Here is an 8,616-nt window from a genome sequence, read left to right as displayed (position 1 = left end):
CACATATCCCTAAAGAAAAGAAATTAAATGGCACATTTGGAGCAAAAGCTTACCAGGTTTTAGATTTAAATCCTGGATAAGTAAACACAGATAGCGTTGTTCATTTTAATGAAGAAATAATTCCAAAAAGATAACCCAAGATGAGTTGAGGGATTCGGATTCTGGTCCATACCAGCCTAGGTTTACTAGTAGCACCTAGATCAGCAGAAGGGGCTGAAGAACCAGAATTAAAATCTGTTGTGATTCAGGGTCAGCCTGTGGGTTCGGCAGTTGGGTCGGACGACTCAGAGGAGGAGGGGGGGTGTTGAAGAGCTTGCTGAGGGGATTGGACAGCTTGATGAGAGCCCCCAGCAAGGCCCCTCTCATCTGGTCATGACGCAGACCCAGCTGTGAGCCTGACAGCGTGGATGAAGATGACCCACAGCTGGCCCTGTTCAAGGACGCCCGACGCAGGAGGCAGTCAGTCAGGAGTAAACAGAGGGAGGCAATGGGGCACCTCGGAAGGAGGCACAGAGAGGCCATGCCCTGAACTGTATTTAAGGGGAATGTGTGGGAGGGCTGGTTTGCTGAAGGCAACCGCTTGGATTGTTCCTGCGTCTTAGCTCATGTTTTATGGTTGGTGTCTTGTCTTGCTCTTGTTTTATGTGAATAAATTTGGCAGGCTTTATTCCAGCCTCTTGCCGTTTGTTAAGGGGTCATCCCTGCTTTTTCTGCAGAGCCGGTAGCAGGCTGGTACAGAACAAAATCTAAAACATCCCTAAGATTTAATAAAGGAATCCCACCAGACATTACTGTGCAATACCGCTATAGGAAGGATGTGTCCAATCCTACAGAACTACTAAAAGGCCAGAAAACCATAGGCTACATCATGGTATTCATAGTTATATGCCACACCAAAAATCTGGGTTAACAAAACACTAAATACAAAATCATGAAGAAGACTGTGATAGTTTTCTGCATGCAGTTAAAGACACAAGCATCCATTTAGTGCAGGACAATTCAGAAAACTACAGATGGAGCACTTAGATATTAAGATAGGCTTCTTTATGTGATCTGAGGGAAGAGATTTATTTATGCTAGTCACCAGGTTTGGAAGAACCAGGAAAAGTAAACTGGTGTATAAATTGCAAAACAACAATAATATGTATGAGCTAAAACCACAGTCACAGCTCGGCTACACTGTGCTGACCGGCTCACTCACATGTAACTGCAGTTTAGTGAGTTTATTAATATTCCCCAGCAATTCCCTTCAACAAAATCCAGAATTTTCCCATTAAGTCCAGCCACAAGCAGACCAAGGTTACTCCACAGAACCATGGCCAAATAGTCCACAAAGCATTTGAAAGTTTCTCAAACAAAATAACTCCACCAGACCAACTTAAATACACCAGGGAAACTTAAATCCACACACAAGAGAGCTCACAAGGCAAGAAAAGTCCAGAGTTTTCAAGGCATGATTCCATTCCAAACACTGTGTCAATCCAGAGTGAAGTAGGAATCACAATGATCAGAAAACACATAGCTATGAAGCAACACATTGTTCCCAGCAATGCCTCCCTCTGTCTGCTGTAGTAAGTAGCCAGCTTCAAATGCAGCCCATCAAGACGGTCAGGGCTTTCTCCTCTCGAGTAGTTTGGCTGACCTTTTCTGCTCCTGCCTTCTCTGCCCTTCTCAGATCAGGTGCAGAAGGCAGTTCCTTCTCTTTGCTGGGAGTCTGCAACTGCAAGCTTTTCCCAGCTGGAGCCTCAGCCAAATCCCTTCTGGATGGCCATTCAGAGCCATTGACCAGCTCAGTTTCTGACATGCCAGAGATCAGCTCATCCTCCCCAAGCTGACATCTAAAGAGGTTTCTAGGGAATCGTCCAAGGGAGTCATCACATACATTAGTTCAAATGTTCTAAAACATGGACATTGAACAGAGAAATGCTATTCCATGCTTACTGTAATTGCAGGTGGGAATGGCCTTGGGAGATGTGGGTGGAAAAGCCACAAACTGGGGGGGGAAGGTAAAGGTAAAGTTTTCCCCTATCCAGTTGAGTCTGACTCTAGGGAGCAGTGCTGTCTTTGTTTCTTAGCTAAGGGAGCCAGCATAGTCTGAAGACAATTACATGGTCATGTGGCCAGCAAAAGTATACACCAAGATACATGGAACAGCAGCTGAGTCCACAGAAGAGCTGGGGATGTCTCAGAAGGTACTCTTCTTAGTTCCTTGGACTGTAAAGTTGAGGCAGGAGGGACAGGTATACTTCAAGACTTGCAAGATTCTGTTAATGTAATCTTATAATAAGTTAGAGCTAGTATTACTGAGTGTGCTTTTTGTCTGCACAACCTCAAAGGCTGACACTTATTTGCAAAAGTTAAAAATGGAAGTGGCATTTGGTTTGCTTGCATACGATGAAAGAGACAAGTGGCAGATAGTGAGAAATTTAAATAAAGAAGCAGAAGTAAAGCATCTTGGAGATATTAGTCACTAATCTTGGAAATGAAATAAAAAGGACAAATGTGGTAGGTTCTTTCCTGCTCAAAACCCAAATAAAATAGAGGAAAAAATTTCTCAGTGAGGCAAAGAAATTGCAAAAGTAAACAATTCAAGTTGGCAAATAATGAACAGTACCCGACAACTGTGGGAACACAGTGTTTTCCTGAAAGTAAGACCTACCCTGAAAATAAGCTCTAGCTTGATATTTTTTTGGGGGTGGATCTAATATAAGACCTACCCCAAAAATAAGCCCTAGTTTTGGAGTGAGCACATACCTAAATATCAAGCTAGGGTGGAGGTGGGGGTGTGGAGCTACCCCATGCACCCTACATCCACTTACCTTGCAGTCAGGCCTCTCCTCGCCAGCCCACTTGTTCTCCAGCATGCAGAGGCCTGCATTTCACAGTCAGGCCTTTCCAGAAGGCCACTGCAGCTGAGAACCGAGCTATGGATTCAATTCATAGCTCGGTTATTGGCTGCAGAAGCCTTCTGGAAAGGCCTGACTGTGAAATGCAGGCCTGAGCTCCATTCTAAACTACAGAATGAAGCTGCTCCTTCAGCCTCAGAAGAAGTAGGACAGCTGGGCGGGGCTGTCAGTGCCAGAGGTGAGTGAAAAAGACACCTCCCCAAAATAAGTCCTGGTGCCTCTTTTGGAGGCAAAAAAAGAAGAAAAGACCCAGTCTTATTTTTTGGGAAACACAGGTATGCATCACAAGAAAACAATTCAAGTTGGCAAATAATGAACAGCAGGGCTTTTTTTCTAAAAAAAAAAGGTGCTGGAACTCTCATCTTTTTAATCTTTTATTTATATAATTTTATTTATATATTTATATAATTAAAAAAATATATATTCAATTCTTAACATACATTTAATTTATTATATTTAAGGCAAATATTCATAGAAAATTCCAAACTTTTATCCAATTCTCATCTGGCAAATCTTCTTGACTCCTTTCCTTGCTCTTAGTATATATGGCCAAATGTCGTCCTCTGAGTAACCACAGATCAATGTACTTTGAAGGATCGAAAAGTCTCAGAGGTGGTCCGACATGTTTGATGAACAAAAGTGCTGAAATTGTCTTAGTCTTTAACGAAGCTCTTGTTGGGGTGGCAATTAGATTCATCTGTGAAAACCCACGTTCACATTCACTTGAAGAAATAGGAATGGTATTCAGAGTCCGCATCAAATGCAACAGTTTTTCTGGATATGTCTTTTTGAGAATGTATTCACGGAATCCACAAATAATTTCTCTTTCATTTAGTTGCAGTCTGATTGATAAGTTTCTAATTTCCACTTCTCCAAATGTCAGTTGAGTATTAACATCTTCAGGCCAATGTTTTTGATCAAGTATGGAAGACCAATATGCCAACTCATCGTCTTTGCTATCAAGTAATCTTTTTTCAATTGACTCTTTCAATTTTGTATAAAATATACTTGGGTCAATGGGAGGATCCTTTATGAATCTCTTTTGTGAAGTAAAACTCCATGAAAGTGAAGATCACTTACAGCAGCAACAGCACATTTATAATAGGGCCCAAAATTCTGTCTTCTTTCTTCAAAAACTTGTACCAGTATTTTTATTTTCTTATTTGCCTTATACAAGCGATATTGCGGTCCTGTAGATCCAAACTTAAATCTGACAATTTTTGGAGAGCGTCACACATCAATCCTAGGTCCAATAAAAATTCTGTAGATGTTATTTTTCTTTTCAAGCCATCATAAGTGCATTTATCATTTTTATCTCTTGTAGGATCATGCATTGCTTGTTCAAAATGATACACAAGAGATTCAAATTTATTCCATACAGCCAAAACTGTACGCAAACTACTGTAGATGACACCCATCGGGTACTTAAAATTCTTCCAATTTTCAGCAACTCAGTCCCCAGTAATTCTGCACATGAATGCAACTCTCTGCTATTCTTTGGTGAAGCATGGTATATGACATACAGTTTATCAATAAATGATTGGAATCTATTTATTCCTGAAGTTTCCTTGGCAGCATCACCTACTGATAATTTTAGTCTGTGATTAGTACAATGCCAAACTATAATAGAAGGAAAACATTATGACAGCAATTTTTTCACTCCACCTTTACATCGCATCATCACAGCAGCGCCATCACATGCCAGAGAAATCAAATATTTTTTCAAATAATCTTCTGTCATCCCATAAGAGTAAAGACATTGGAGTAAGGAATCAAATATTCCTTCTGCTGTTAATTTTTCAAGTTCTACCAAGTCCAAAAACAAATTTACTGGTGAATTCATTCCCATACCTTCGATACACCATCGAACAAATATTATGAGGGTAGGTTTTTTTGCTTATTGTGGTTGATTCATCAATTATCAATGAAATTTTATTATTGGATCAAACAATTTCTTTAACCACAGTTTTCCACATTTCTTCACTTATATGATTAACAATATATAATCTTAAAGGGCTTGCCATTGTGATAGAAGATTGCTACCACTGCTCCACGGTTTGGCTAACTTAAATATTCATAGCATAATTAGATTTATTATTGCTGCTAAAGCTATGGATTATCGATTCACATTTCCCATGGATTGTCTTCTGTCCATGGGAGGGAAGCTTGGTAGATTCTAAATTTCATAATTTTAGTTATTCCTTTATGGCAGGATATATATGAGAACAAGCTGCAAAGGTCTTTAAAAACATGTTTCTCACATATTTATATTTTTGAATCATAAATATTAAATCTTTTTTCTTTCCAATGATCCAAACTAATGCTTTAGAAATATAATTTCCAGTTTTAGCTACAGTAAACAAGCAACTTACATTAAAGCTAAATTTCAGAATTAGTATTCTTTCAGTCACAATCTTATTCCTATTCAATTTGGCTGATTTTAAAATGTGATGTAAAATCATAAGCACATAAAAAGAAAACAGCAGAAACAACTGCAAATTAACTCAACAGTTCTATGCTTAGCAACATTTCCATTTAAGCAAAGTCCTTGCTTTTTCCAAATCTATTTCAGGGTTTACTTTCTATATACACAAACAATGGGAAATGAGTTTCTGGGCTGGTTCAAATTTTTTACACATTCCAAAAATTTCAGGTAATGTATCTGTTCCATATAAATATAAAAGCATGATAGGCTCTGTATTTGTACAATGGCTGATTATCTCAGTATGCAGAAATGTGGATAACTACAAACAGAAGTTGCAAGCCCTCTCCTTGACTTCAGAGTCATCCTGGTGAGATAGTCAGCATATAAATGTAATAAATAACATTCTTTTTCAAATGCCCCTATCAGGAATTAAATTTGAATAAAGTTTCAGAAAAGCAAATGTTCTGTGCTGGTGGTACTAAGCTCCCAAAGATCTAGCATGGGATAATTCTTCCTTTATTAGAATTCTTCCTAATAAAAATAACTTCCTACCTTTTTCTAATCATCATTTCTTCCCTACAGCAATTTGAAAAGTAAAACAAAGTAAAACAAACCACTACTCCCTTCATACAGGGAAAATTTCCTTGAGTCATACTTGGATATCCTATTTGCAAATAATATCTTACTTACCTAGTTGAGATGGTGTAGTTGGGAAGCAGTGAGGAGTGCTGCCTTCGCTGCAATTTGCCTGTGCAACATTTGCCTGCCGGGTATTTTGGCAAGCTCAGCACCAATTCCTATTGGCTTCCAAAAGCCAATAGCATGGCTGACTCAGAAATTCTGGGAATTGAAGTCCATGAGTCATAAAAGAACAAAGCCTGCAATAGGCTTAAGCCAATAGCAGCACAGCTTGTGCAAAAGCTTCTTTTTTTTGCAAAAAAAGGTGCCAGAATGCCATTCTGAGCGTTCTATGAGAAAAAAAGCCCTGATGAACAGTATCCAACAATTGTGGAACACTACTATGCATCACAACTGTGAGTGAACCTGACACAACAAATGCAGTTGAATTGCTAAGTGGAAAGATCTTTTTACTGGACAGCAGTAAAAAGATTGGGCACATATTTAATAGGAATTATAGAATTTAGTGTATAACTGCTGTAACTAATAATCTCACACTACAAGATTGTATTCTTCCATTCAGGCATGGCTATGAAGAAAAGCATTGTATTTCTGTCATCTTCTAAGGTAGAATACTGCACTGGCAAACTAGCATGTCAGGAATTTGGCTCTGTGAAATGAACTTGAGGCAAACCACCCTGAACAACCATGTACAGAAATAAAGATAGAGATAGAGGGAGAGGGAGGGATAAGAGATAATAAGAGATAGAGATAGAGATGATAGAGATAAGACTGCAAAAACATATATATAAAATGCTTGTTAACTATTTAGATTACCTTGCTAGGCCCCAAACATGGGACAAATCTTTATATATATATATATATATATATGTCACTGTGTAGCCTCACTGCCTAACATGAATAGTTCTTGGGACCTCCCTGTCTTAATGCAATGAGTCAATTTCTTTATTATGGTCCATAGCCAGAAAATCTTAGAATCTGAGGAGGAGGAGGGGTTTGGAGAGCCTTTGGTGTCAGAGGAAGGCTCTGATGCACTGCAGGACTCTCAACCTGGCCCCTCCAGTCATGTTCCTCATGAGGCTCAGCTGTGTGAGGAGAAGGTGTCGGACTCAGAGGAGTCACAGCTGAATCTGTTCAGAGATGCTAGAAGCAGAAGGCAGTCCAGCAGAGTAGAGCAGAGAAAATCAATGAGGCAACTCAGTGAAAGGAGGAGAAGGCATTGAGAAGCCACACCTTGGGACTGATAATAAAAGGGGAAGGTGTGGGCGGTGCTGGCTGCTGAAGGCAACCATTTGGAGACATTCAAAGACAATCCTGGTCTGTTCTTGTTAATCTGTTTGACTCTTGTTTGACTCTTGTTGGATGTTTTGAATCATGTACTGTATTTTTGGTTGAAAAAAAATATCCTGCTGCTTTTTTGTTTGAAAGACTTTATTATTTGGAACTGTAACTAAATTTGGGTTGGGTTTTTTCCAGGCTATTGATTGTTAAAAGGAAAACGGACTTGTCCCTGACACACAAACAGAGCCGGTCGTAGGCTGGAACAGAACACCTTGTTGATGTTGTTCAAAAGGATCACCGAGAACATTCTTGCAGGAAATTCAACTGTCTATGGACTAGAAAATGGCAAAGTCATCAGCAAAGTCTTCCCCCTGCAGATATAAGAGCCTTGGTGGAGCAGTGGGCTAATGCCTCTTTAAGTAACACCAGCTGCCTGCAATTAGCGCAGGTTCGCATCCCACCAGGCTCAAGGTTGACTCAGCCTTCCATCCTTCCGAGGTAGGTAAAATGAGGACCCAGATTGTTGGGGGCAATTAAGCTGACTTTGTAATAATGCCGCTTGGGGTGTGTGTGAAAGCCCTAATAAGCAGGCATATACATAGAATGAAGGCTACTGCTAAGCTTGTAAGCCGCCCTGAGTCTTCGGAGAAGGGCGGGATATAAATGGAATTAAAATAAAATAAAATATAAAATATAAACACTGAAATCATGGATATTCAGAGAGGGTGATGTCATCAGAGCAATTTTAAAGCAGAACCAATACAGATATCTTTCATAATACAGTTACTACACCCTTGACTTGAATATTTCACCTATGAAGAGATATCTTACCTCTCAGCAACATTACTAACCATCCATCTCAACTTAAATTATCAGTCTTCCAGTCTAATCAGCAAAACAAATAAAACAGCCTTATAAATTAAGAATAAGGGGACCTGTCACATTCCAGTTAATAATAGTATTATAAATATTCACAGAATATTCCTCCGATTAAACACCATGTAAATTGCAATAAGGGTGATGGGGCAACCACAATATACACTCCTCATCACTATTACCACTGCAATATGGCTATTAAGCATGAATTTGGATATGGAAATAAGAATATGGCAAGGCAGCTCTTTAAGAAACGTATATCCATAAAACTTTTAGCCAGTTGGGATGGATCTTTCTACAGCATAGCCAGTTGTAGGATGTATTGCCTATGGATTTCTTTGAATCCTGGCCAATTGATTTTCCAGAAATAATTATAGCTCTGCTCGATCTGAGTTTTTAAAATTTATTTATTTGCAACACAAACTTTCCTCCAATTGAAACTGATCTAACAGAAACCAATTAATACCCTCCCATCCATCCTCCCATCAG

This window comes from Vipera ursinii (genome assembly GCF_947247035.1).
Source record: "Vipera ursinii genome assembly, chromosome: 5".
Taxonomy (NCBI): Eukaryota; Metazoa; Chordata; class Lepidosauria; order Squamata; family Viperidae; genus Vipera; species Vipera ursinii.
This window is presented reverse-complemented; position numbering follows the sequence as displayed.